Source organism: Ambystoma mexicanum, chromosome 4p (genome assembly GCF_040938575.1).
Source record: "Ambystoma mexicanum isolate Mex_15411 chromosome 4p, UKY_AmexF1_1, whole genome shotgun sequence".
Taxonomy (NCBI): Eukaryota; Metazoa; Chordata; class Amphibia; order Caudata; family Ambystomatidae; genus Ambystoma; species Ambystoma mexicanum.
Window position 1 is genome coordinate 357472870 of NC_090927.1, and position 27604 is coordinate 357500473.

The 27604-nt window shown below is 49.0% G+C and overlaps 1 long non-coding RNA gene across 1 annotated transcript in view; it reads right to left on the reverse strand.

Annotated features, from left to right (window-relative positions):
- Window positions 1–27604, reverse strand: part of LOC138453244 (uncharacterized) — a 214954-nt gene that overhangs the window by 84015 nt on the left and 103335 nt on the right. Inside the window, exon 2 of the long non-coding RNA XR_011260381.1 lies at window positions 24835–24950. This is a non-coding gene — a long non-coding RNA (uncharacterized lncRNA). The remainder of the gene's footprint in view (window positions 1–24834; window positions 24951–27604) is intronic.

Here is a 27604-nt window from a genome sequence, read left to right on the forward strand (position 1 = left end):
TTACCCGCAGCACTGCAAGTATCTAACTGCTGGTATACGCACAATCCCAGCCCTCACAATCTCAGCTGGTGACCAAGCGCAGTATTCACCAGATCTAATCTCATCGGGTTTCCGAGCCAGCTATCACCAGCTTTTATCGCTGCAGGGAAACTCAGGCACAGCAAACGCACACGGGAGGAGTGGACTTCGATCTCCCGATACTGATCTTCAGTAGTACAGCGGTGCAGTACCTCCCAGACCACCACCTTGTCCTCTTGACATGTCGGATCTCTGTGGGCACTGTGCGGACCGTACCTGCTCCCCAAGGGCAGCTATCCCTCAGCCAAGTGATTACCGCAGCAGCTTCACACGGCGTCACTCACAGCCTGACGACAACCTGCACAGGGGGAGAAGCACACTTCAGGCTCCTCTGTTGTGGGCCGAGTCCGGAGCCTCAATCTTCACTCCTCATAAACCGTTGGGTAGGCTGATCACTGCTTGCTCTTCGGAGGACGACCTGGTCACAATCTAGTCAGCCTTGAGCTGCCCTCACAGGCACACATTCAGCCCTCAGAGTGTGCAGGGTGTGCTGCGTTATACGGCGCTGCCGCGCATCCACCTCTCGTCCTCCTCTTGTCAAAAGGCAGCTCTGGCTGCCATCTTCTTTTCGCAAGGTCTAAGTTGCAGTCTCTCATTCACCAATAATACTGGTCCGTTTCGGGTAGGGTTAACGCTCCTCAGCAGGGTGCCAACATCCCCTTCAATAAGATGGTCTTGTGTGCTACTAGCTTCGCAATTTGTCGCTGTAACAGCAGGATCATTCAGGATCAAGGCAGGAGCTGCGTTTTTAGTCACTGCCTCACTGCATGGGCCCAGACCACAGCCCCCTCCCCCCAAGACAGCCACTCCAAAGGACACTGGTCTGGGAACAGAAACCAAGAAGCATACACATTCACAGAGAGACAGGTGTCACACCAGGGGGCTGCATTTCTAAAGGACTTTCATCCTATTGAGAGAGGAGAGGGTGGAGTTACGGTGAGTCACAGAGGGGTCTGCACAGTTTTTGGAAGGTTCTGCCATCTTGTTTCTCTCTGCCTCTCCTTCTCTTTCCTGTCCCCTTCACTTCCTCTGGAGCAAAGCACTTTGGGTGTGACATCATAAGGGCAAAGTCCACATATTTCAAGAGCAGGGATTGGACCCCTAACGCAGGCTAGCTTTAGTCCAATCACCTTGGCACTTTTCCCTACAAAAGAAGGGGTCTCCCACCATTTCTTTCAATCATCTGGACTCATCTTGAACCATGCTGAAGATTTCGTTGGACCCTGGTGAGAGAGCAGTCCTTTCTAAAGTCCTCCAGTTGTGGGATGAAGGCAGAGGTTCCAAAGGCAGAGACAAGATCTGCTCCCTAACCATCCCCAGGGTCCACTGTGGGTGAAAACTGATGCTGGGCCATGAGCCTGCCTCTCTGCCTGCCACCCTGTGCCTAGCACCTCACTGTGCTACAGATTCCATGAAGGGGTGTGCCAGCCTCCATTGTGTTTCGGAGAGCGAGAACAGACAGACATTGGTCCTCGAGACCCTGGAGTGGGTCTCACAGCACCTGAAAGCCAGAACCACAGAGAGCCCCGTGATTCGAGCGCATCTCGCCACTGAGCGATCCACGCGGCCCTTTGCCGTCCATTGTTCTATGAACTGCCGCACTGCACCAGCAAAAGTGCGTTGTTGCATCAGATTGTATTACAATGTACTTCTGCCTTGCCTGGCCCGAATCGCTGTCTGAAATATCAGCTTCTTCATCGCCGCTCCTGTAAATCGAACGACCCGATGCTCATGTTCCCTGAACCACAACTTCCCAGCCTTCGCATCAAACCAGCTCGCCTGCGCATCTTGATAATAGCTCGACCGCCGAACCAGACCTGGTAAACACCTGATCCGCACAGCTGGAGTAGATACTTTGAGACTGCAACCACCCTTCGGTTTGACCCCACCTCAACACCAGCCTGCTGCTGGACCATCATGACTGCTGCACATGTGGCTCGAGCCGACGCCACAGTCGACACCGAGGAGCCAGTTTTGATGCTGTCAAATCCTCAAGGCATTTGCAGAAGGTATTATTTACTGATACCTGCCCCCTGATCCATCTTTCGGCCCTAGAGACTGGCTAGGCCATTTCTATCACTTGTTGCGGCCTGAAGAAATATCCTTTTGAACATTGTGGTCTTTTGAATGCCTTCCTCTCCTTGTCTCATCACAGAGAATGCTGGATCTATTCTGTGCATATTCTGTGTTTCTTCTACAAGGGTGGGTTTTTACAGTCATTTCTAGTTAGTTGGTATTTGTCATGTCCTCGGGTAGTTCCTACGACCTTGTCTCGATACCCAGTCCAGTGTCCTACCCCTCCCATTCACCTGTCTCCCGGGGCTCACGTAGGCAACCCCGGTTGGCTCGCGCGCTGGCCAAACAAACGCCATACACCCTGCAGTCACGATTGCGGCCGTTTCTCCATTGGCAGTTGCCTTGGAGATTAGGCCACCGCTCGAGCAGTAACACACTCGCTCGTGCTGTTGTGGCCCGATCACGTGACCCGAGGAAACGGTCACGTGCCCCGGTTTCGCGGTCACGTGACTCCGGTTGACATCATGTGACCGGGAAGCGGACGATATTTAAGCAGTGCAGTGCCGGTATCCTACGCTTCACAGCTGGTTTACCAGGAGTACTCTGTTTGACTTTCTTTCCTGTATTGCTTACCTGGCTTCCTTGGACTTGGCTTATGTTTACTGGACTTCTTGTGGATCACGTTTGGATTTGGCTACATCGGCTTTTCTGCTCATCACGGCTCCTGACCCCGGGCTGAACTACGGACTTCCTCTGGATCTCGTTCTTGTTTATCCCTTTGGTGTAGACTGCTCTTCCTGGCTTCAGACCTTCGTCTGCAACGGATCTCTGTTGGGCCTCCCTGATTGCACCTCTACACGGGGAATCTCACTCTTCAGTTGGTGGCTGCCACCTGATTACCTGGGGCCCTCTTCAATACACTCTCCAGGTGGAGACTGGCGAGGTACATCTAGACCTATCCCGCAGGGTGGGTCTTTTGCCTACGTGAGTCCCGGAACCATCCTCCCATTCAGGTTTTCCATCCCGTTCATCAGATCCCCGGTAAGACTCTGACTGTATTCGGATTATTGTATGTAGTGTCCTGACTGCTTGGTATCTAATCATTGCCTTTTTCCACAGCTGCCTTGGGGTTCCTAATACTTCGGTTCCGGCTTCGGATTATCTCCACCTGTGGCCGCAAAGGTGGCACAGGGAGTGATTTAGTGATTCTCCCTGTGCGGCACTTGGGGACAGAGGTCTTCTATATCTTCACGACTCTCAACACAAGACAGACTGTGAAGCCTTGTCGTGCAAGATATGGAGGGTGCCGCCGAAGACCCCCTGGCTGCTGTCATCCAAGCAATCACGTTACTACGAGCCGATATGGTGGCGGCTAATACCGCGGTCCATCAGCGTCTTGACCTGATACAAAGCACCCAACACCCCTTACCCTTGGACCCGGAGCTCGGAGACGCCCCTCCAGCATCGATACCCCTTGTACACCCAATCCCGACTCCCTCGGCTCCTGTTCCGGTGGTTTTGCCTTCACCCTTTCCTTTGGCTGCCCCAGAAAAATTCCATGGGGACCCAAGAAGGTTTAGGACTTTCCTTAACCAGTGTAAGTTGCACTTCTTGTGTCGACCCCTTGTTTTTCCGGATCCTACCACCAAGGCGGCATTCACTCTCTCTCACCTAGCCGGCACGGCTGCTGCTTGGGCAAACCCACTGTTAGAAACCAACCATCCTACCCTCTATTATTTCGATCAGCTAGTATTAGAAATGTCCCGAGTGTTCGACACCAGGTATAAAGCACAATCCCATGATCTAGAACTACTGGACCTGTCCCAGGGGAAGGGCTCTCTTATTGAATACATCACAAGATTTAACCAACTGGCAGCAGAGACCTCCTGGCCTGAAAGTAAGAGATCGGTGGTATTCTATAGAGGACTAAGCAGTCCTATGAAAGACGCCTTGGCTATGGTACCGTCTCTGCCAGTCCAGTTCCCGGCCCTGGTGGACCTGGCTCTCCAAGTAGACGCACGACGCTCCGAACGCAGGGCTGAGGCCGGGTTTTCCCAAACGGCCAGCTCTGCTATTCCGTCGTCGTCCTCTGAAGCCACCAGTGAGCCGATGCAAATAGGAGGTGTTAGGAGTCCCATCACCTCGAGAGAGAGAGAGAGGGAGCGCAGAAGGGCTGAGAATGCCTGCTTTTATTGCGGCTTAGGGGGGCATTTTGTGAAGGAGTGTCCCCGGAGACCCAGACCCAAGAAGCAGGTTTTTCATCCAGCTCGATCCTAGATACGGGGGTAGGATCGAGCTCCCTATGCCCTTCCCCGAAAATCGTTCCATCATTTGGTCAGATTAGGCCCATTCAGGTAGATGCCACCATACAACCTGCCCCTGGGATTATCCACCCCGTGCGGATCATTATCGATTCCGGGGCCTCCGGGAACTATATTGATATCGCTCTGGCTCGGACATTGAACCTACCCCTGATCAATAAACCCCGACCCGAACCGGTTCAAGCAGTTGATGGGACGGAACTCGCTTCTGGTCCCATTAAGCAACAGACCACCCCCCTCGTCCTCACTATCCTGTCAGTCCATAGAGAAATCCTCCATTTTGATCTAATATCCACGCCTCAGTTCGGCGTCATAGTAGGCATACCCTGGTTACGAGAACATAACCCGCATATAGATTGGGGTACGGGACAAGTCCATTTCGAATCTGAACTCTGTCAGAACTACTGCCTCCCCGTGGACAGTGAAACAGACACACCAGCATTAGCACTCGGTGCTGTCGCCCAACTCACGATACTGGGCGACGACATTCCCCCTGCCTCACACATAGTGGGTTTAGCCACCGCTCCCATCCCTGTGGCTTATCAGGATTACACTTTGTTATTCGATCAGGGCTCCTCTGAAGTACTCCCTCCTCACCGCTCCTATGACTGTCCGATCGACCTTGTGCCTGGGGCCTTGGTACCTTCAGGCCGCATCTATTCTTTGTCCCTATCGGAAGACCTGACTCTTAAGGAGTACATTGATAAGGCGCTGCGTTTGGGTCACATTCGTCCTTCCAAGTCGGCTGCAGCCAGTCCCATATTCTTCGTGCCCAAAAAAGAAGGCAACCTTCGCCCCTGTGTGGATTACCGTCGGCTTAACGCCGTCACGGTGAAGAACCGTTATCCGATTCCACTCATCTCTCCCCTCCTGGACCGGTTAACCCACGCCTCCATTTATACCAAGCTGGATTTGCGGGGGGCATATAACCTCGTCCGCATCCGAAAGGGTGACGAATGGAAGACCGCCTTCTGTACGCGGTATGGCCTTTATGAATATACGGTCATGCCCTTCGGCCTGTGTAACGCCCCTGCCACCTTCCAACATTTCATGAACGACATCTTCTCGGACATATTAGACACGTTTGTGGTGGTGTATCTTGATGACATTCTCGTCTTCTCTCACACCCTGGAAGAACACATACAACACGTACGAGAAGTATTGTCCCGACTGCAAGAACACTCATTGTTTATCAAACCCGAAAAATGTCTGTTCCATGTGTCTAACGTGGAGTTTCTGGAGTTTAACATCACGCCTGGTGGTCTGGCCATGAATCATGCCAAGGTTCGAGCTATCCTCGATTGGCCAACACCAAAGACCCTAAAGGCTTTGCAATCTTTCTTGGGTTTCGCCAATTTCTATCGCCGCTTTATCTCTGGGTTCTCTTCTCTCGTGTCGCCTCTTACGTCCCTTACCAGTCTTCTTGTTCCTTTTGAATGGCAGGAGATACACCAGCAGGCCTTCGAGGCGTTGAAGAACGCTTTTACCACTGCCCCGGTGCTCCAACACCCCGATCCCGAACAACCATACGTCGTTGAGGCCGATGCCTCTTCCTTTGCGTTGGGGGCGATTCTGTCACAGGTTTGTTCCACTACAGGGCGGTTGCATCCTGTGGCCTTCCATTCGCGTAAGTTCAGCCCCGCAGAGTCCCACTATACCGTAACCGAAAAAGAGCTACTGGCGGTAATGGACGCCTTCCGAACTTGGCGTCACCACCTGTTGGGGGCCAAACATAAGGTTACGGTATACACAGATCACAGGAACCTGCAAGACCTGGCAGCCTTGAAATGTGTAAACAGTAGACAGGTCAGGTGGCATCTGTTCTTCGCCGCTTTCGACTTTCAGATTAAGCACCGCTCTGGTACAGAACATAGCAAGGCGGACGCTTTGTCTCGCTCCCCTGGGGGGGTTTCGTTACCGGTGTTTCCCGACACACTCATACCCCGGGGACATGTTGTCTGTACATGCACACCCCCTCTGGCACTACTAGAAGACATTCGTTCCTGGGTTCAAAGGCACCCCGATCAGCTGTCAGAATGGGATCCCACCTATCACAACGGTTTGCCATATGTACAGGACCGTCTAGTACTCCCTACCACTGACACCAGAAACCTAGCCCTAGAGTGGTCCCATGACGCCCCGATCAATGGTCACCCAGGCCAGGCCCGCACCTTGGATCACCTGAAACGATGGTGTTGGTGGCCGTCCATGAGGCACGACGTGGGCTGTTACGTCAACACATGCTCAGTCTGTGCTCAGGGCAAACATCGTAGGGGTCGTCCATTGGGGCTACTGCGACCCTTACCCGTGCCACCAAAACCCTGGCACACCCTGAGCATGGATTTCGTAACCGATTTACCCAAGATCCAGGGTTACAACACCATATGGGTAGTGGTCGATGTCTTCACCAAGATGGCTCAATTCATCCCTTGTCATGGTATCCCGTCTGCCCCTGCCTTGGCCAAGTTATTCTTTGACAACGTTTTCTGCTGCTACGGCCTTCTCTCTGTCCTGGTGTCCGATCGAGGCTCTCAGTTCACGTCCCGTTTTTGGCGTGCATTGACCGCTCTTCTAGGTATCGATGCCCGGTTCTCCTCCGCTTATCACCCGGAAACCGATGGCCAGACCGAGAGAACAAATCAGTCCATGGAGCAATATCTGCGTTGTTTGATGCTACACCAACAATCAACCTGGTTCCAGAACATACATTACGCTGAGTTTGCCTACAACAAGGCTACTCACTCCTCCACGGGTCTCTCTCCATTTTACGCCATGTATGGCCAGCATCCCAGGGTCCTCCCTATCCCCGACATTTCTCCCACCGAGAACCCTGCAGCAGTAGCCTGCGTTCGAGACATGTCAGCCCTCCATACCCAGGTCCTCGTTCATCTGCATCCATGAAGGCCTCCGCAGACGCTAGGCGTACCATGGCCCCGTTGTATCCCGTTGGGTCCCGGGTTTGGCTGTCCTCCCGTCATCTCCACTTGAAGGGCTGCCGCAAACTCATGCCCCGTTTTGTGGGTCCTTATGTTGTTTCCCATGTCATCAACCCGGTGGCCTATCGCCTGGTTCTCCCCTCCTCTTGGCGGGTACATCCTGTGTTTCACACCTCCCTCCTCAAGCCCTGCCCATCCTCGACGCGTCTTCGCCCTTCTCCTGCCCCCGTGTCCCTGGATGCACCTGATGTTTTCGAGGTCTCGGGCATATTGGGGTCCCGTTTCCTTCGAGGTCGCCTGCAGTACCTTGTTGACTGGTTGGGTTATGGTCCGGAGGAACGCACCTGGGTCCCCGCCTCGGATGTCCATGCCCCTCGATTGATCTCCCGGTTTCATAGGGAACATCCTTCCTGCCCACGGGGTCGTGGGCCTTTGAGGGGGGGCTCTGTCATGTCCTCGGGTAGTTCCTACGACCTTGTCTCGATACCCAGTCCAGTGTCCTACCCCTCCCATTCACCTGTCTCCCGGGGCTCACGTAGGCAACCCCGGTTGGCTCGCGCGCTGGCCAAACAAACGCCATACACCCTGCAGTCACGATTGCGGCCGTTTCTCCATTGGCAGTTGCCTTGGAGATTAGGCCACCGCTCGAGCAGTAACACACTCGCTCGTGCTGTTGTGGCCCGATCACGTGACCCGAGGAAACGGTCACATGCCCCGGTTTCGCGGTCACGTGACTCCGGTTGACATCATGTGACCAGGAAGCGGACGATATTTAAGCAGTGCAGTGCCGGTATCCTACGCTTCACAGCTGGTTTACCAGGAGTACTCTGTTTGACTTTCTTCCCTGTATTGCTTACCTGGCTTCCTTGGACTTGGCTTATGTTTACTGGACTTCTTGTGGATCACGTTTGGATTTGGCTACATCGGCTTTTCTGCTCATCACGGCTCCTCACCCCGGGCTGAACTACGGACTTCCTCTGGATCTCGTTCTTGTTTATCCCTTTGGTGTAGACTGCTCTTCCTGGCTTCAGACCTTCGTCTGCAACGGATCTCTGTTGGGCCTCCCTGATTGCACCTCTACACGGGGAATCTCACTCTTCAGTTGGTGGCTGCCACCTGATTACCTGGGGCCCTCTTCAATACACTCTCCAGGTGGAGACTGGCGAGGTACATCTAGACCTATCCCGCAGGGTGGGTCTTTTGCCTACGTGAGTCCCGGAACCATCCTCCCATTCAGGTTTTCCATCCCGTTCATCAGATCCCCGGTAAGACTCTGACTGTATTCGGATTATTGTATGTAGTGTCCTGACTGCTTGGTATCTAATCATTGCCTTTTTCCACAGCTGCCTTGGGGTTCCTAATACTTCGGTTCCGGCTTCGGATTATCTCCACCTGTGGCCGCAAAGGTTGCACAGGGAGTGATTTAGTGATTCTCCCTGTGCGGCACTTGGGGACAGAGGTCTTCTATATCTTCACGACTCTCAACACAAGACAGTATTGCACATGGTATGTCTAATTAAAGTATGTAGGTAAGAGAAAAGGTGAGAGCACCGGGAACATTGTGATACCGAGCTGAACTTGTCCAAGTGGTAGGGGTACGTTGGGCTGCCAGTTACAAGAATCCAATGGGACAGTGCTCCATTGCCCCAATGGAGGGAGCAAATAGGACTTGTTTTTGGATTCCTGCAATATTGGCTCTGCGAACAACGTTTCTCAAGATCTCAGTTGTTTAATAGCCAAGCTTGGTCACATTTGATGAACAAATAGGGAGCACTCATGCTCTAGGGTTGTGCCATTGGGTCCTTATTGTTGTTAAAGGTGGCGACACGTGTTTCGACCCCACAAGGTACTTTTTCAAAGCTGTGATATTCAAAGGTCATACCACAGTTTGCACCAGATGATAATTAGTGTCTGGTTGTTGTTACAAAAGCATATAATTGAGTCCAATGTGTGCATGGTTAAGGTGAAGCAGTACATGGTGAGGGTGCTTAGTGACACGTGAGTTGAGTGACGTATACATATTGATCCAAGGAAGTGGGTGAGCCAAGATCAACATGTGTACATGAGTTGGTGATATTTAGTGGCATTTAGCATTATGTTCATTTCTAAAGAATATTTTTTTAATGTGTTTATTATTAAGTATCAGGTGAACACAGTATTTATCATTGTACATATCAGGAATAAACCCACACATTATAGGACATCCTATGAAATCAAGAAGCACGAAGGAAAAAGGAAAGAGGGGAAGGTAGGTTGTGATTAGTTTCAGTGTAAGCTTGAGCTATTATGCTAATGATCATATAAATTGATACTGGCGAATGCTTACCAAATTAAATATTTCTGAATGGTCTGAATAAACAGGCAGTTGCCAAACGACGTGCTTTTGTAGTCTGTACTGAATAGTGCTTCTGTGGAAAGCGTAGAGAGGCCAGCATTAGACTGGAGTTGGTACCCCAACATTACTAAAGTGGTACAAATTCTGTTTGCGCGCGAAGAGAATTACTATCAATTGATGGCGCAGTGTTGTAGTGTACTGGGTCCTTGGGGGTGGTGGTTCGGGTGGTGTGGGGTGTGTGTGGCGGTAAGTTTGTGGTTTGTGGGATAGAAGTGAAATAGAGGTGAAGGTGGCACCCCTTAGGACGCGGTTACAAGGGTTTTGTTCATGTCAATGGTCTGATGTTCATGAGTATCACTACTAGTGATGCGTCCTTGAATGGTCACGAAGGTAAGTGAAGTTCGGCGCATTATGGTGAAAGAGGGTCTTTGTAATGACCGATTAGGAAGTTCAGCACTACATAGTTCATGTTACTAACTGGCAGTGTTATATAATCGAGTAAGTGCATGAATAGGGCCTCTTGCAGTGAACTGGGATGCCGTTTATCTAAACCCATGGAACGGCAGTCAAGAAAGGGGCGTTGGTAGATTCACTCAGTTTGCATAGAGGGCACCATTGTTACGGAGCCCCAAGTCTGATAATTACTGGCCGGTTGGCAACATGCACAGGGCGATGCCTGTTTCAAAAGGTGATTGTTCATAATCTGCTTGCATGCCTGGTGTGCATCGTAAGGCGTGAAGTAAGATCTGTGTGCCAAGTGGTGTATATAAGGATATAAACAGAAGCCGTGCCTGCGAGACTCATGTGACAGTCTACGTGCACAGCCCCTCCAACCACGTTGATATGGCAGGGTGCAAGTCCCAATTCCGTGGTCATGGGGCAAAGAGTTGAAGAATGGGGAGGTTTGTGGTGGGGGGTGGTTTATGGTTGTCCTGAGCTAATTTCTTACCTAAAGAGGATAAGTGCCTCGGCCGTCAGAGTCGCCCACTGTCTGCGATCAATATGATCCTACCATAGGGACTCAAGGGTATTAAAGTAGTATGAGAGACTGGATTGGTTGTTCAAGGCCTATCAGTGATTGGGTTGTTCCATAAATTGTACTGGTTGGCTAGTCCCAGTCACGTCGGGACCAATGCGGTCGCATCAGTGCTGGTTGCCAAGGTGGCCTATTCCTTGGACGAGGAAATGACGCAGTGAAAATAGTTTGATTTGTTTTTCTGTTTGGTCGCATAGCCCTAAAGCGTTAGGCTTGAAAATAAATGGTGCGAAGTATATATCTTTAAAATGTATTCCGGGCGAACCCATTCACATGGGAAAAGTAGTTGCATGAATGACTTTAATTAGTGCGAACATGAAGCAGGTTTGAAAATACAAGGAACTTAGTAGTGGTGTCACTGGGTTAAGTAGGTTAGAGAGATAAGAAACCCAATTGGCTCTAAGAGTTTATACAGTTGAGGTCCATACCACTGTGCTGGTCAAAAATGATAAGGTGCCTATTGGTAAGGGCTGGTGAGTGATAATGTCGGGTGGGGGGGCGCTAGCATCCATTGCCCCAGAAGGTAGGGCTATGTCGGGAGGTTAAGAGGAAGCGGTAGGCCATGGTGGCTGAGCATCCTGTTGAGAGTGGTGGTCTTGTCATAGTATCTTACGCATAATGCATATGTGACCCATGGTTGGTCTGGTTGGTGCGCAGGTGGAGTGTGTGGGGGGCTAATGTTATCCACGAACCAGTGTATATTAGTTATGTACAGAGACACATTAAACTCATGTTCAGCATTTAGGCCTTGTTTAACATTTCTGGTTTTGCATATCAGTCACGCTTCCTGCTGGCGCAACTTGAGGTCTCGATTCCCGCCTCGGAAGTCGCATTTGACCACATCAAGTCCGACAAACTTGATATCTGTTTTCTTGTCCATTTGCTGAACTTCCTGCCAACGGGCAGCCAATGGATACCTGGCATCAGCCGTTTTGAGTGAGTTCATGTGTTCCCGTATTCTCGTCCTCAATTCTCGAATGGTACTGCCAATGTACTTGCGCTGGCACACACAGATAATCACGTAGATGACTTTCTAAAGTTGGTGAACTGTTTAATACAGTGATTATAGTTGCTGCTGACTTGGACTTAGTTAATGGTGAGGTGTGTGGGGGCACATGGAGCAAGTCCCACTTTTATGAAACCGAATTTGGTCAGTTTACTTAGCCAATTGTCAGAACGTGAACAGGTTCGCCCGGAATACAGTTTACAAATATATACTTTGCACCATTTATTTTCAAGCCTAGCTCTTTATGACTATAAGACCAAACAGCAACACAATTAAAACTATTTTCACTGTGTCATTTCTCCGTCCAAGGAATAGGTCACCTTAGCAACCAGCACTGACTTGACCGCATTGGTCCCCACATGACCGGGACTAGCCAACCAGTACGACTGATGGAAAAAGCGAATCACTGATAGGCCTTGAATAACCAACCCAGTCTCTCATACAATTTTAATACCCTTGAGTCCCTATGGCGGGATCATATTGATCGCAGACAGTGGGAAACTCTAACAGCCGAGGCACTTCTCCTCTTCATGTAAGAAATTAGCTCAGGACAACCACGACCCACCCCCCACCACAAACCCCCCCACCATTCTTCAACTCTTTGCGTCATGACCATGGAATTTGGCCTTGCAACCCCGCCATATCAACATGGAAGCAGCGGCTGTGCACGTAGATTCTCACATGATTCTCTCAGGCAAGGCTTCTCTTTATATACACCACTTGGCACACGGATCATACTTCACGCCTTAGGACGCACACCCGGCGTGCTAGCTGATTATGAACAATCACCTTTTGAAACAGGCATCACCCTGTGCATGTTGCCAACCAGCCAGTAATTATCGTACTTGGGGCTCTGTAACACTGGTGCCCTCTTTGCAACCTAAGTGAATCTACCCATGCCCCTTTCTTGACTGCCGCTGTGAGTCTAGATAAACGGCATCCCAGTTCACTGCGAGAGGTCCTATTGACACGCTTCCTCGACTAGATAACCCTGCCGGTTAGTAACATGCACTATGTAGTGCTGAACCTCGTTATCGGTCATTAGAAAGATCCTCTTTCATCATAATGCACTGTACTTCACTTACCTTTGTGACCATACATGGACCCATCACTTGTAGTGATACACATGAACCTCGGACCATTGACATGAGGCAATTGTCCTAAGGGGTGCCACCTTCACCTCTATAACCACAAACCACAGACTTACCACCACACACACCCCATACCACCCAAACCACCACCCCGAATGACCCAGTGCACCACAACACTGCGCCATCAATTGATAACAATTCTCTTTGCACGCAAACAGAATTTTGTACCTCTTTATTAATGTTGGGGTACCAGCTCCAGTTTAATGCTGGCCTCTCTATCCTTTCTACAGAAGCACTATTCAGTGCAGACTACAAAAGAACGTTGTTAGGCAACTGCCTGTTTATTCAGAACATTCAGCAATACTTAATTTGGTAAGTATTATCCAGTACCAATCTATATGATCATTAGCGTAACAGCTCAATCTTACACTGAGACTAATCACAACCTACCTTCTCCTCCTTCTATTTTTCCTTCGTGCTTCTTGATTTCATAAGATGTCCTATAATATGTGGGTTTATTCCTGATATGTACAATGATGAATACTGTGTTAACCTAATACTTAAAAATAAAAACATTAAAGAAATATTCTTTACAAATGAACATAATGCTAAATACCACTAAATATCACCAACTCGTGTACACATGCTGATCTTGTCTCACCCACTTCCTTGGATCAATATGTATACGTCACTCAACTCACGTGTCACTAAACACCCTCACCATGTACTGCTTCACCTTAACCATGCACACATTGGGGCCAATTATATGTTTTTGTAACAACAACCGGACACTAATGATCAACTTAAGACCCTTGTGTGGTCGGAACACGTGTGGGCACGTTTAGCAACAATAAAGACCCAAAGGCACAACCCTAGAGAATGAGTGCTGCCTATTTATTTACTTATCAAATGTGAACAAGCTTGGCTAATAAACAACTGATATCTTGAGAAACTCAAAAGGCAAAGGATGTATATCTCTTCAGTGCCTGTTTTACCTTTATGATAGTGTTGCCTCTTGGTTTGTAGAAGTGTGATGGCTCAGTGGGCGTTTTAGTCTCTACTCTTCCTTGTGCTCCTGCTGGGCAGAAGTCAGTTCGTCACATTTACCAATATAATAAACTGATCAGGCATTACCTAAACAATGTAACCCGAGCCGGGGCAGGGGGGCATTACTGGTCAGGTGATGCCCCGGGGCATAGGTTAGAAGCCTGAGTAAAATGAGGACTTTAATGTTATGCCCGATGCATTACCTGGCCGATAATGAACCCCCTGCAAGGGTTATATTGCTATTAGTACCCTGACACATTGTACCAGGGTACTAATAGTGTTTTTTTCTCAAGATGAGAAATGGCGCATTTGCCATTTCTCAAATTGAGAAAAACTTACTAAAAAAGATGGTCACCATGGATCGGCTTAAACGGAACTACATGTAGTGTCTTCCCCCTTTCCATGGTGGCCATTTGTGGGAAGGAGATGTGCCTAGAACACTGAGTGTTCACAGTGCCAGTGAGAGATGGAAGAGTGCAAGGTAAGTGAGGAGGGGTGGGGGCGGCTTGGGGTTGTGGAAATTCGGATTGGAGATGCAGGAAGGAGGGAATGGGGCGCAGGGGCACACTTACCTGATTACTAGTGAGGGAAGATGGCGGCCTCCTGCTCTGAGGAGGCTCGGAGAGGGGGTTTTACTGTGTAGTAATTCCCCATTCTGAGCCTCCTGATTGACTGGGGGCCGCCACCCACCACCCCCTTGCCATGTACTAATAAATATTGCCTAATATTACTTGGGGGGAAAAGGGTGTGACAGGTGAATGGACCCATTTAATTTCTCAGCATGTCTTTAAGTCTGTTTTTATCATGAAGCAAACCTACGTCACAAGGGAAGATCTTCCTGGAACCATTCTGTAGTTATCCGATGACTCATCCGTAGCTAATTCTGGGAGTTCATCCGAGGCCATCGTGAAGTATGTGTATAAGCTGAATTATGTAAATAAGATGGCTCTAGATCAATCACAATAACTACTCCAGGATGAGTCCCTGATTACTTGACTGGATATTGTGATGATCTTGTACTTGTTACGCTCACCTGGTATGCACAGGGACGCAACCCAGCCGGGTTACTCAATGGTATACTTCTCAGCTTTGCCCAGATGTGGTCTGCGGGGAAGGTTCTGCCTGAAAATACAGGAGGACTGTGTTCAAGACTGACCGACCGGGGTAAGTAGCCTCCCTCCACCCCCGTATGATTTCAGCGCCTCTGGGGCCCTCTCCTCACCTTGTGGTAGAGTTAGGCATTCTCTCCGTCCTGCCTTCTTGCAGGGGCGCGTTGACTTTCGTGGGCGTGTGCGGTCCAGTTACTTCACTGACTAGTAGTCCCTGGGCTACCACACCCAAAACACTAGACCACATAGCTTGGTTCCTAGGAACCAAGCTATGTGGATGCATCCATGTTGGCTGACAATACAATAAAGCAGTTCCCAAGCACATTGTTTTTCATGGTGTATGAGCCTGGCACCAAAGGTGCCAGGACTGGCCCCAGGAGGGCTTTTGAAGAGGATGCCAGGCTCTAGTGGCCCGAGTCCTGACTCCTCCTGGCCAATGGGCTTGCCAGAGGGGGTTTTGGGCAAGGGTCGTGGCAGCACTCCCCACTAAGGCCCCTCTCACAGTGTTCCTTCCATGTCGTCCAGGTTTAGTTGGGACGTTCCGATCGAATTTCCTGATTAGACGCGGTGCATGGATGTTCTCACTGGGCTCCCAGGAACTATCTTGTGGTCCAAATCCTTTCCAATCGATGAGGTAATATAGTTTGGACCTAGAGTATTTAGAGTCCAAGATATATTTGGCTTCGAATTCTGGTTCTCCGTCAACAGGTATGGGCTTAGGTGGTGTCCCAATCCGTGTGCCGTGTTGCATTGGTTTCAAGAGGGACACATGAAATACCGGGTGGATTTGAAGATTAGGTGGTAACTACACCTAATCTTCAAATCCACGGCTACTGGGTTGATAATTGCCTTAATGGTATAGGGTCCTAGGTATCTGGGATGAAAGGTCCGGGTTCTCTTGATGGGTACGAATTTAGCGGCTAACCAAACTTTGTCTCCTACTTGATGGGGCCTTTTTCCGGTGAATGTCGGCGAATCTCTTTGGTTTTTCTTTGGCATGAATAAGGTGTTCCTTCGCCTTCTTGAAAGCCTGAGTAATGGTGGTGTGTAAAGTCTTTACTGCTGGCATTTCCAAGCTGGCTGGAAGTCTAGTTCAGAGGTACGTGGATGTCTGCCATAAAGGGTATAGGAGGGCGTTTGTCCCGTGCTTGAATGCAAGGAATTGTTATATGCATACTCGGCTATCCATAGTAAGTCTTTCCAATTCCTTTGTTCATGGTGCAGCATGCACCGTAAATATTGCTCGAGCGTCTGATTGGTTCTCTCCGTTTGGCCGTCCGTTTGGGGATGGTGACTGGTAGATAGCCGAACGTCGATCTGCGCCATAGCACAACACTTCTTCCAGAAATTAGAAACAAACTGGCTGCCTCGATCAGAGACCAGAACCGAAGGGAATCCATGTAGCTTAAAAAGCCCTCCAGGAATACTTTTGCTAAAGTGGCTGCGTCTGGGAGGCCTTGGAGTGGAATAAAATGAGCCATCTTTGAGAATAAGTCCACAACTACAAGGATGGTGTTGAACCTTTGGCTGGGAGGTAGATCAGTGATGAAGTCAAGGGAAAGAGTGTGCCATGGAACTGGAGGAATGTCCAATGGTTGTAGGAGACCAGATGGTTTTTGTTTCTGTGATTTATTTTGTGCGCTGACACCGCAAGACTGAATATACTGAATGATGTCCTTACGCCAGGGAGGACACCAAAAGTTCTCTTTTACCTTAGCTAGGGTTTTGGCGATCCCATGATGCCCATCGATCAGTGAATTGTGATAATTTGAAATAATCTGCTGTTGTAATTCCTTCTTGGGTACATATAGGCGATCCCTAAAAAAGGGTAGATGGTCCTTGATGGTATATTGTTCTCCTTGAGTTTGCCATGCGAGGAAAACATCAGGATTCATTGTCCGTTGAATTTCTTCTTGTAGTTCTGCTTGTGTTAAGGCTGTCGTGATACCCAAGAGATTGACTTCAGGTATAATAGGTACCGGATCTGGAGTTGTATATACCATTTCATCTATGCCCATGCGAGATAAGGCATCTGCCTTTCCGTTTCTGACCCCTGGTCGAAACGTGATTACGTAATCATATTCAGCGAAGAAAAGGGCCCACCGTAATTGACGCGAGGACTGGGCTTTGGCTGTTTTGAGAAATTGCAGGTTTTGGTGGTCTGTGATAACTGTAATGGTGTGTCTGGCCCCCAGAAGGTAGTCCCTCCAGCCTTTAAAGGCAGATTTGATAGCCAGGAGTTCCTTGCCCGTGATCGCATAATTAATCTCTGAAGGTGATAACTTTTTTGACCAGAAGGCCACAGGATGTAGTTGGCCGGTTTCCGGGTCTCTCTGTGAAAGGACAGCCCCCATTGCGAGACTGGACGCATCAGTTTCAATTACATAAGGGAGGTCTGGACGAGGATGCCGCAGGATTGGAGCGGAGGTAAACCTTTGTTTAAGTTCCTGAAAGGCTTCTTCTGACTGTTCTTTAGTATTGTTGCTATCCTGCATGCCTTTCTTGGTTTTTAAAATGTCTCTTTTTCTCCCTTAGATATGCAGAGCTTCAGCGCGGCGAACTGGCTTGGTTGAGCCCTGCTGGTAAATGATGGCGCATTAAGAGCGCTATGATGTGGTAAGTAAGCGCTATGCGCAGCGCTGCAAAGTTTTGCCTTTGCTAACCTGTGTTTTCCTTCCTTGTAGGTCCCGGTGTTCTTCAGCGCGAGTGGAATGTCCGGAGTGGTGCCAGCCGAGAGGCGACCAGCCAGGTAAGCCTTTTGAGCAGTTCGTACTTTGGAAATGTCTCCACTGCTTACTTTAATGTTGCCTCTATCTTCCTCTTTCAGGTCGTTCTGTCTGGGAAGCGTGCAGATTCGAGGAAGCTGTTCTCAGGAGCTGCGAGTGGCTAAAGATGAAGACTGCAGGTAAGATGCTGTTGCTAATGATGGTCCTTTTGTCTCCTTGCAGGTTCTGCTTCTCCGAGGTTCGTGGGGAACAGCTGGACACGGTGAGCGTCACGTTGCAAGCTGCAAAGTAACGCGAAGCGTGTTGTCTTGCTCGGGTGTGGCTTAAATAGCCCCAACAACATAGTCCAGGTAAAGTAGTCCCTAGGCTACCACACCCAAAACACTAGGCCGCATAGCTTGGTTCCTAGGAACCAAGCTATGTGGATGCCTCCATGTTGGCTGACAATACAATAAAGCAGTTCCCAAGCACATTGTTTTTCATGGTGTATGAGCCTGGCGCCAAAGGTGCCAGGACTGGCCCCAGGAGGGCTTTTGAAGAGATGTCAGGCTCTAGGGGCCCGAGTCCTGACTCCTCCTGGCCAATGGGTTTTCTAGAGGGGGTTTTGGGCAAGGGTGGTGACAGCACTACTCCAGGATGGCTCCATGACAGCTTCAGGATGGGTTGTGATTACACCAGGATGACTGCATGACCACTTCAAGATGGGTTGTGATTTATACCAGGATGACTGCATGACAATTTCAAGATGAGTTGTGATTACTCCAGGATGATTTCATGACAACTTCAGGATGGGTTGGGATTACGTCTGTATGACTTTGCGACATCTGTAGGATGGGTTGTTATTACACCAGGATAACAGCAGGACAAGTTTAAAATGGAAGTTGATTACTTAAGGATGACTTCGTGACAACTTCAGGATTGGTGTGAATTACTAAAGGATGTCTCCAACACAGCTTTATGATGGGATGCAATCACTCAGGATGCTTCTTAGACAACTTCTAAATTCTTGGGTTAATCAAAACTATACTCTAAATGTAGCACACTGTGTAATAATTGGCACTGAAGTGTACCATGATATATTTTTTTAAGCTTTATTTTATATATCATTTTAAAAAGTCACCTTTTAAATATTCCTTTATTTCAAACACGTAGTAAGAGGCTATTTTGTGACCCACTCAATCAACTTGCTCTCCTCCTCTCCAACAACCCTCTTCTACACCTTCTGCTATTTTTCTGTTAATCCCTTCTCCTGCAGCCTCCCACTAATCTGTATTCTTCTGCCAAACAAGGACCTCCTCTGCACTCAGCCAAAGTTCCCTCACACTCAGCCACAAATTCCCTCCAGCCAGCATATAACTACCTCCAGACATTACACAAAGACCCCCTCCCCCCTTCTTGACACTAAGAGAACTCTCCCAAAATGCAGCCTCAATATCCCAGAGACGTACGACACTTTAAGCATCCAGGCCCCAATGAATGAACACACACAGCACCCTTGACATGACCCCCACATACACATACCCTCAGTCCCCAAACCACAAACAACCCCACACACACACACATTCAGCCCCACACCCACCCACATTCTCAGGGACCCACACAGGCAGCAACCCACCCACACACACTCAGCCTGCCCCCTCCGCACACACATCACCAGCCCTCTACCCACACACAGCACCCAGCCCCCCACACCACACTCCCTCCCCACACACAGCACCCAGACCCCCACAAAGACTCAGCACCTATATCCCCACAAACACACTGAACATCTATCTCCACACACAGCATTTAGCCACCCCAGACACACTCTGAGCACCTATTCCTTACCCCACACACAACATGCAGCCCCACCGCACAACCACAAAGTCCCACACCCCCACAAACAACCACAGCACCTAGCCATCCCTCCAGCCACACACTCAGCACCTAGCCATCCCCTCAGACACTCAATACCTAGTCGCCCCCACATGCTCAGATCCCAACCACACTACTCCCAACCCCCACATACTCAGAACCCTGCCCCCCACACAACCAGCCCACTCACACACAGCACCAACCCCCCCAACACACACTTCAGCCAACCCCATTACATAGCACCCAACCTCCAGCCACACACAGCACCCAACCTCTGCCACACAGCACCCAACCTCTGCCACACAGCACCCAACCACCAGCACACCACTCAGCCCCCAACCCACACACACAGCCCCCAACCCACACAGGCAGCCCCCACACATACACATTACCCACCCCACACACAGCACCCAACCCGCACACACAGCACATAACCCCTGCCACACAGCATTCAACCCCCCCCGCAAACCACTCATCGCCCAACCCACACACACACAGCCCCCACCCCACACACTCAGACAGCCTCCCACCCACACAGGCAGCCCCCACACATACACATCACACACCCAACACACACACACGCATCACCCAACCCAAACACTCACTCACTGAGCACCCGACTCCTCCCACATAGTCACTCAGCACCCAATCCCCCTACCCACACCACCTAACCCTCCCACACACCCCCCACACCCAGCTGCACCATCACATACACCACATGCAGTCCACCCCCCACACACATACATTCAGCCTTGAAATGTGAATAGTCACCAAATAACTCATTTGCAGCCTGATGTAATTGGATTTGCAAAGATGCCTGCAAACATGCATTGAGAAGAATACAAGCATTGGCAATTCCAACAGTTTGGGCTTTTGTGTAGGCATGGGAAAGGCACTTGCCAGGCACTGCCGCAGTGGCGTTAACTGACCACTGGCTGTAGCAGGTGCAAAATGGGGCGAGTATCTGGGCATCTGATATTATTTCCTGGCAAATGCCTAACACTTATACACATGCCAAATGTGTTGACTTTGCCAATGCTTGTTTTTAACAGGACTTCGGTGAAGGACAAGCATAATACTTATGAATCTGTTGGCAGAAGGCAGACTTTGTTAAGACCTTTTTTTACATCAGCAGCACGCTAACAGCTCAAATTAAGTCATTTAGGCCCTAATTCACAGAAGTGTTTTGGCAAAACCAAATTAGACAAACGCCCTGCGAATAAGGCCCTAACTCTCAAAAGACTGCATTCAAAAAACACTTGCAGGCACTTCGAGTGCAACGTTTGATGGTAAGGCTCGCTTAAAATGAGCTATAGTTTTGGCTTATCGGTGGTGAAAGCGCCACCTGATGGCTCAAACTAAAAGCAAGCAAACAAGCCCTGTACAGCAGAGTCAGTGACTTTGGCCTTCAGCAGCGAAGTAAACCAAAATAGTTACTCTGGGAACTTTGCGTGAAAATGGGACTCCAACAACTGAAAACAACATTGAAGAATATACCAGATTTCTCGATTGTGTTTTGGAAATTGCTGTTCGACATGTCCCGTGTTTTTGGTTGCAGTAAGTTCCATATTTGTGCCTTCTATTTGCAGCAAGTTATTGTTTATATTATACCGTAAGTGCAATTTCTGCATTCTCTTGAGCTCTTCTTAGCAATCTCTGCTAGTTTGATGTCGCTAATGTGCTACTCCCTCTTTCTGCCCCAAACATTAGTATGTTTAGCTTGTTACATTCCTCAATAGGAAACGGTGCCCTTGATAGAGAGGGCAGGCCCAGGCGAAGTTCAGGCTGATTCGCCAAGTACTTAATTACTTTTAATATATGTGCATGTACCAACAAGCACTTCATGGGCTGTTTTTCTTTTATAACACAAAGGCAGAATATTTTCTCAATTCTTTTTTAATTAAATGTGTGGTCAATGGATCACCTTTAAATACACGCTGCAAGATGACCTGCCAAACTATTAAAATGTAGGTCTAAAAACATTCTAACGTGCTTTATGTATGGACATTTTCTATCAACATCAACCTCACCCTTAATGGTGATTAAAAGAACAAGACGTCTGACAATGGCCGTACCTGCGTTAGTGGCCTCATTTCCATTGTAACCCCTGCGATCAGTGTGCTGATATTCATTACTGCCCGCATCCTGGGAGCCTTCAGGCAGAGAACTATCCCGTTGTGCTGAAACGTTATACAGGATGCAGCTAACAAACATAACCCGGCACACTTTTCCAGAAGAATAAAGGCACTCTCACCACAAGTGTGTCGGCACCAGAACCTGCTTTTTAAAACTCCAAATGCTCACGGTCTTGTATTGCTGCACCTTGTTGGCCCCACTCAATAGCAATCTTCGCCTGCATCTATGCAGTTTACAATTGATGTCATCAACCTTATCTTCAAGGGGTGTGAACTGCCACTGAGTCGCTTGCTGCAAGAAGAGCACATTACATTGCAGTTTGGCTGCACAGTCGAATTGGACCTCATTACGAGTCTGGTGGTAAGTGGAAAAAATAGCGGTAAATGAGTTATTGCCTCTGTTACTGCTCAGCACCATAAAGGGGTACCGTAAATGGGCAATCATTCTGGTGGAGTTAGCACCAGAGGAGTTGGCACCAGTGAACTCTCTGGCACAATTAGGCGGTAATGCACCTGGTGTGAATTCCACCAGCGGTATTAGCGGCGGATAAAAAAGTAGAACTACTGCTGAAATACCACCAAAAATATGCACCAATGCTGCCAAAAACACAGCTATAACAAGGGGATGTCCTACCCTCTATGAATCAAAGGAGTGCACAAAATACATCAAGTACACACTGGTTTTTAGACCCTTTTGGGTGCCCATACAACTGGGGCAACCGTTGTTGGAAACAACATGCTTGCTGCTGACAAACACATATCTCAAACTCATGTGAAAGTTTCAGCTTTTAATTATTAGTTAGCTGATGCTTTTTCTTTTTGCAAAGTATTTACATTTTTATATATACATAACAGTACATGATGACCGTTGTGGAAAACAAACGCATAGTTATGTTAGAAATTCAGTGTAACATATTTACAGATGACATAAGGTGTAAATCATCCACTTATGCATTTGACAGACAACTTGCTTGTAAGTGGAATATCCCATGTGATTAGGTACATGAAACACAGGATGAGAGTGCAAATGAAGGAGACGTTGATAGTAGATCCCCTATGCCCGGCTAAAGTCTGACCTCATATTTGGTCAAAAACACAGTGCAGTTACCTCCATGCAGACAGGTGATGAGAATGAAAGCACAGGTGCTCCCAATTAGCCTTGAAAGGATATATAAGGCCCACGCGAACCCCAAACACACTTCCCCACAACATGCAGCCTCTAATAGTAGCAAACCTCAGGATCCAGGACCTCCTGCTCTACGCTGAGTTGCAGAGGCATACACAGAAGAACCATAGAGTCCAAGCAATGGAAAGGCAGAAGACGCCTTGCAAGGAGAGAGCCCATTTCCGGGTCAGGCCAGCACCAAGAGTTCTAACTGATGGGCAGCTGTTGACACCATCACCTTAACAGGAAGACCATGTCAGAGATACTCTGCTGAGACAGGATGATCTACAGAGCAGGATAAATGAGGGCAGCCATCCCGCTACCGCTGAAAGCTGTCTCTGTGCTGCACTTTTTTCCCCAAGCACCTTCCAGCACATAAGGGCATTCTGCATGGCATGTCGCAACCCACGTCTTCTATTGTGCTTGCCCAGCTGCTGCATGCTGCATGCACCCCTGCACACATCCCTGCTCACCACCCCTGCGCTCAGGCATTGGAAGGAGTGTCCCGGAACAGGAAATAACAAAACTCCCATAACATATAGGTAGCATGTGCCGCAGACCACACCATGGCCGACTGCTGCGCCCGCATTCCAGATTCCATCCAGGCATGATTTCATCCAAGGTCTTGGGAAACAGTTCTCTGCCAGCATATATGGAGACCCATAGAGGGAAATGGACCTGGATCACCATCATACAACACATACATGCTTCCCAAGTCCAAAGGGTAACAGTGATAGTACTGACGAGCAATCACTGATATCTTGTTCGTGTAATACATGGCCTGTAACAGCCCTGTGCATGGAAGACCTGCCTTTTGACACGACACATAAGAAGCACTACAGATCCCTGTGGTAAAACATCAGACCATGACAGAAATTAAAAACCCAAATGTATCAAGAGCGACCTAGGTACCACCATGCATAGATGCATAGGGAAACCATAACTACACAGAACTCAGCACAGTTGTCATGTGCAAGATGACAATGCAGCACTAACAGGCAAAGATGGCATGAAGGCTGCAATCCCTGAATGTCATTTCCCAAGTGCACTATCACAAAGTGCACAAGATAACCAAAAAACTAACCAGAGCACATGCATGAGTTCCCAGTACTGAATATCCACAGATGCACCCTCAAGCCTAAATCTTATGCAGCATAGTACCCAAAAGAACGTAACCTCAATAAAAGAACCATCAGAAAACCAGAAAAGACTTGATATCAATCCTGTTGTGAATCCAACCTCGCCCTGCTCAAGCAAAAGCAGAAAGCAGAGCCCTCTTGAAAGAATGACAGGGTCAATAAACTGACCCTGCCAAGAGGGATGGGGACTCCTCTCAGCCTGGGGTGCGAGGAAAACAGGGTGGATGCAAGAGTCAATCCTATCCCTGGGGGGGAGCTGGCAGTTGGGAGGGCCACAATCCCTGTCCCTTCTTACAGTGCCAGTATGTTTTTGCAGAGTGTTACTGTCGATCACCTCATTCCTGTCTTGCATAATGCTGACCAGTTTCTTTTTGCTTCTTGCAGAGGCATGTTCAGGCGGTATACAGTTCTTTTGCCGCAGGATTTTTCGCCGCAGGACTTTTCATCGCCGTTTTTTTTTTTTTGGGGAGGGGGTTAAAAATTAAATAAATATTTGTGGATGAAAGGGAATAATTTTTTTTTAAAAAGGGGGGTTTGGGCGGTAACCCCCCCCCCCAAAAGAAAAAAGAAACACGTTTTTTTCGATAAAAAAACGGTGATGAAAAGTCCAGCGACGAAAAATCCTGCTGCAAAATAACGTAGAACCGTTCAGGCATGCATAGTGGGCAGAGAACAACAGAACAGCCTGATGGAGACTACAGCGAATTACGGAGGAGCCACACACCCAAACAAGCAACAGAATAAAGCGAAGATGATACGCAATACAAATGAAGAGAATCAAGCATGCATCAGCGGGCATGGGGTAAGCTCCCAACCTCTTTATCAAATCAAGATGCTTACCTTTCATGGAGTCTCGAAGAAGCTCCTCAGCCAGACCAACAAGCCTGGGAGACCCTCGCACAAAATGGGACATGACCTCTCGAACTCACAGCGGAGGCCGCCATTGCCAGGTAGACCTGCACATGAAAAACGGGCAGGGCTTAGACCACCTTTTTTCTCTTTTGCATATTGTAACACCTGCCAGGTGAGCAGAATAGTTGGATATTGGCCCAGGAAACCATCAGGGGAGGACAGCAAATGGAGGGAAAGGGAGGGAGGAGACCCAAGAAGCAGGAAGTTGTGGGTTGTTCCAGTGAGGTCAGATGAGGTTGGGGCAGATCAAGAGATGAGGCGAAGAAGGAACGGTGCAGAGGAGCATGGAGGCAGATTATTCATGCAGTGTGCAAGGTGAGATATTAGTTGGTGAGAGGAAGTGGTACTAGGAGTTGAATTAATATGTACAGGAGAGTGGGGAGTGAATGAGAAGGTATTTTGGTTGAGTAATAGCAATGTGTGTAGAGTAGTAGTGGTGTGTAGAGGGGAGAGTAGAAGTTTGGAGAGAATAGATAAGAGTAGTAGGGAGTAAGATCTGAGGGTGGAGGTAAACCATAGCAAGAGGAATATCCGGGGGATAGAGAAGGAAGATCTGGGGAGAGAGAGTGGAGGCAGTGGGTGGAGTCAGAGGGAGGATAGTAGGAAGAGGAAGGGAGAGTGACAAGAAAAAGTGGGACTTGAGTATTTGAAAGGCACAAACCTTGAATCACATTACTATCATACCTTTGAGTAGGAACCCCTAGATTGACCCCTGAGCAAGTCTAAAAAGATGAGGTATTTTCGTTTAGCAAAACCAAATGTTGATGGTTGGAAGGTTTTCAACAAATCATAACCAGGTTATGGAAGCAGGTCTGGGCAACCCTCCAGACCATCGTTTTCCAGCCTGCTAAGCCATTATAAAAGAGGAATAACCATAAGCATTTCAGGCTTGGTCCAGCCCAAACTGCTAGGTCACATACCTTCTACACGAGACCACAAGCAACCCCAGACATGTTTCAACCTTTTTTTTTTTTTTTTTTAAATGTGTTTATTGATTTTGACACAGTTGACTCATTGATAGACAATGTGGTATGCATAACTCAAGAACAACATTGTGTAACTTCCCCAAACCTCCCTTCCCTCCCCCCTCCCCCTTCCAACCGAGACCACCGAAAAGTCCTCAGTCTTCTTTAGGATCTCGTGCCGGGCCGGGACTGTCCGTTTTATCCGAGGCACAGTCCTGCGCCTCTGGGTGGAGTAGTGGCACCGTAAGCGCCACCCAACTGAGCAAATCAGCGCTGGAGTCGAGGCGCTGCACGTGAATCGCCGTTTCCCACGCTGCAGTCTCAGCAGCTATCCATCTCCTGAGGTCGCCCCACCAAAGGGCCTCGGTCGGACCTCTGGTGCTCTTCCATTTCATAGCTATGCGCCTCTTCGCGGTGATGTAGATCAGGTCAGTGAGTCTATTCAGGGGCTTATTCCTGCTGCTTCGCTTGTATTGCCCCAATATGCAGGCTGCCGGCTCACGTATTTCTACCTCAATCCCCGCAGTCGCCACCCTCTCCTTCACCTGGGCCCAGAACCTCTGGATCGTCGGACAGCCCCAAAACATGTGGGTCATTCCTGCCCTTGGCTCGTGGCATTTTGGGCATGTCTGGGTTGTAGCGCCTTTGAACTTAGATATAGCTTCGGGCGTAAGGTAGGCCCTATTGGTGATGTACAGCTGGATGAGTTGAAGACGGGCATTCCTGGAAATCTTTCTATGGTAATGGGTTATTTTCTCCCATGCTTTGTCTTCAAATTCCAGGCCCATTTCTCTTTCCCACCTCCCTTTGCATTTTAGTTCATTCTTGGTCGAGCCCTGCAGAAGGGCCTCATATATTCTGGAGATTTCGTGGCCACCTTCAGCAGTGTCCAGTATTGACTCAACAATTTCATTTTCTATGATTTGGACGGTAGTCTCCGGCCATCTAATCTTCAGGGCCTGTTTCACTGCTCTGTGGAGCAAGAACTGGCCTGTGGGCAGGCCTGTGGATTCACTGAGGTCCGTGAATGTTATGAGTTCCTGGTCGTGAACAAGGTCCCCAAGTACTGCCACCCCATAGGGTTCCCACTGGGTGCGTGTTTCTGTGTGTCCCCATGAGGATTTAGCCATGACTGCCGCAATGGGGATCTGCGGGGAGTACGGGTCTGGCGGTCCCACTGTTCTGCAGGCTCTCTTCCAGAGCTGAGTTCCAAGCTTAATCAGGTAAGGATACGGTCTTAACGCCCCCTGTTCCACCCACAGCAGGTCTCGGAGTAGCAGTCGAGGCAGGGCGGGTTGAAGTAGTCGGGTGTCTGTAGTGGCTTCGTCTGCCATCCAATGCGTTACATGTCTCAGTTGGCTGGCCAGGTAGTGCAGTTCGAAATTAGGGATTTTCAATCCCCCTTTTTCATAGGGCCTTTGGAGAGTGTCGAGCGCCACCCTGTGCCTGCCACCCTGCCACAGGAACCCACTACAGAGTTTGTTCAGCTCCCTGAAAAAGGCGGGGGGGATGCTAAAGGGGATGTTGGTGAAGCAATGCAGTAGGCGGGGGAGTGCCACCATTTTGAGGAGACCTGCCCGCCCAGCGACAGAGAGAGGGAGCTTACCCCAAAAAACCATGGATTTAGCAAGTGCCTCTTTTGCCCTGACTGTGTTGAGGATGTGTTCGGTACTTGGGTTACGGTGAATGGTAACGCCCAGGTATCTAAAGGATGTCACTTGCCACTGAAGGTC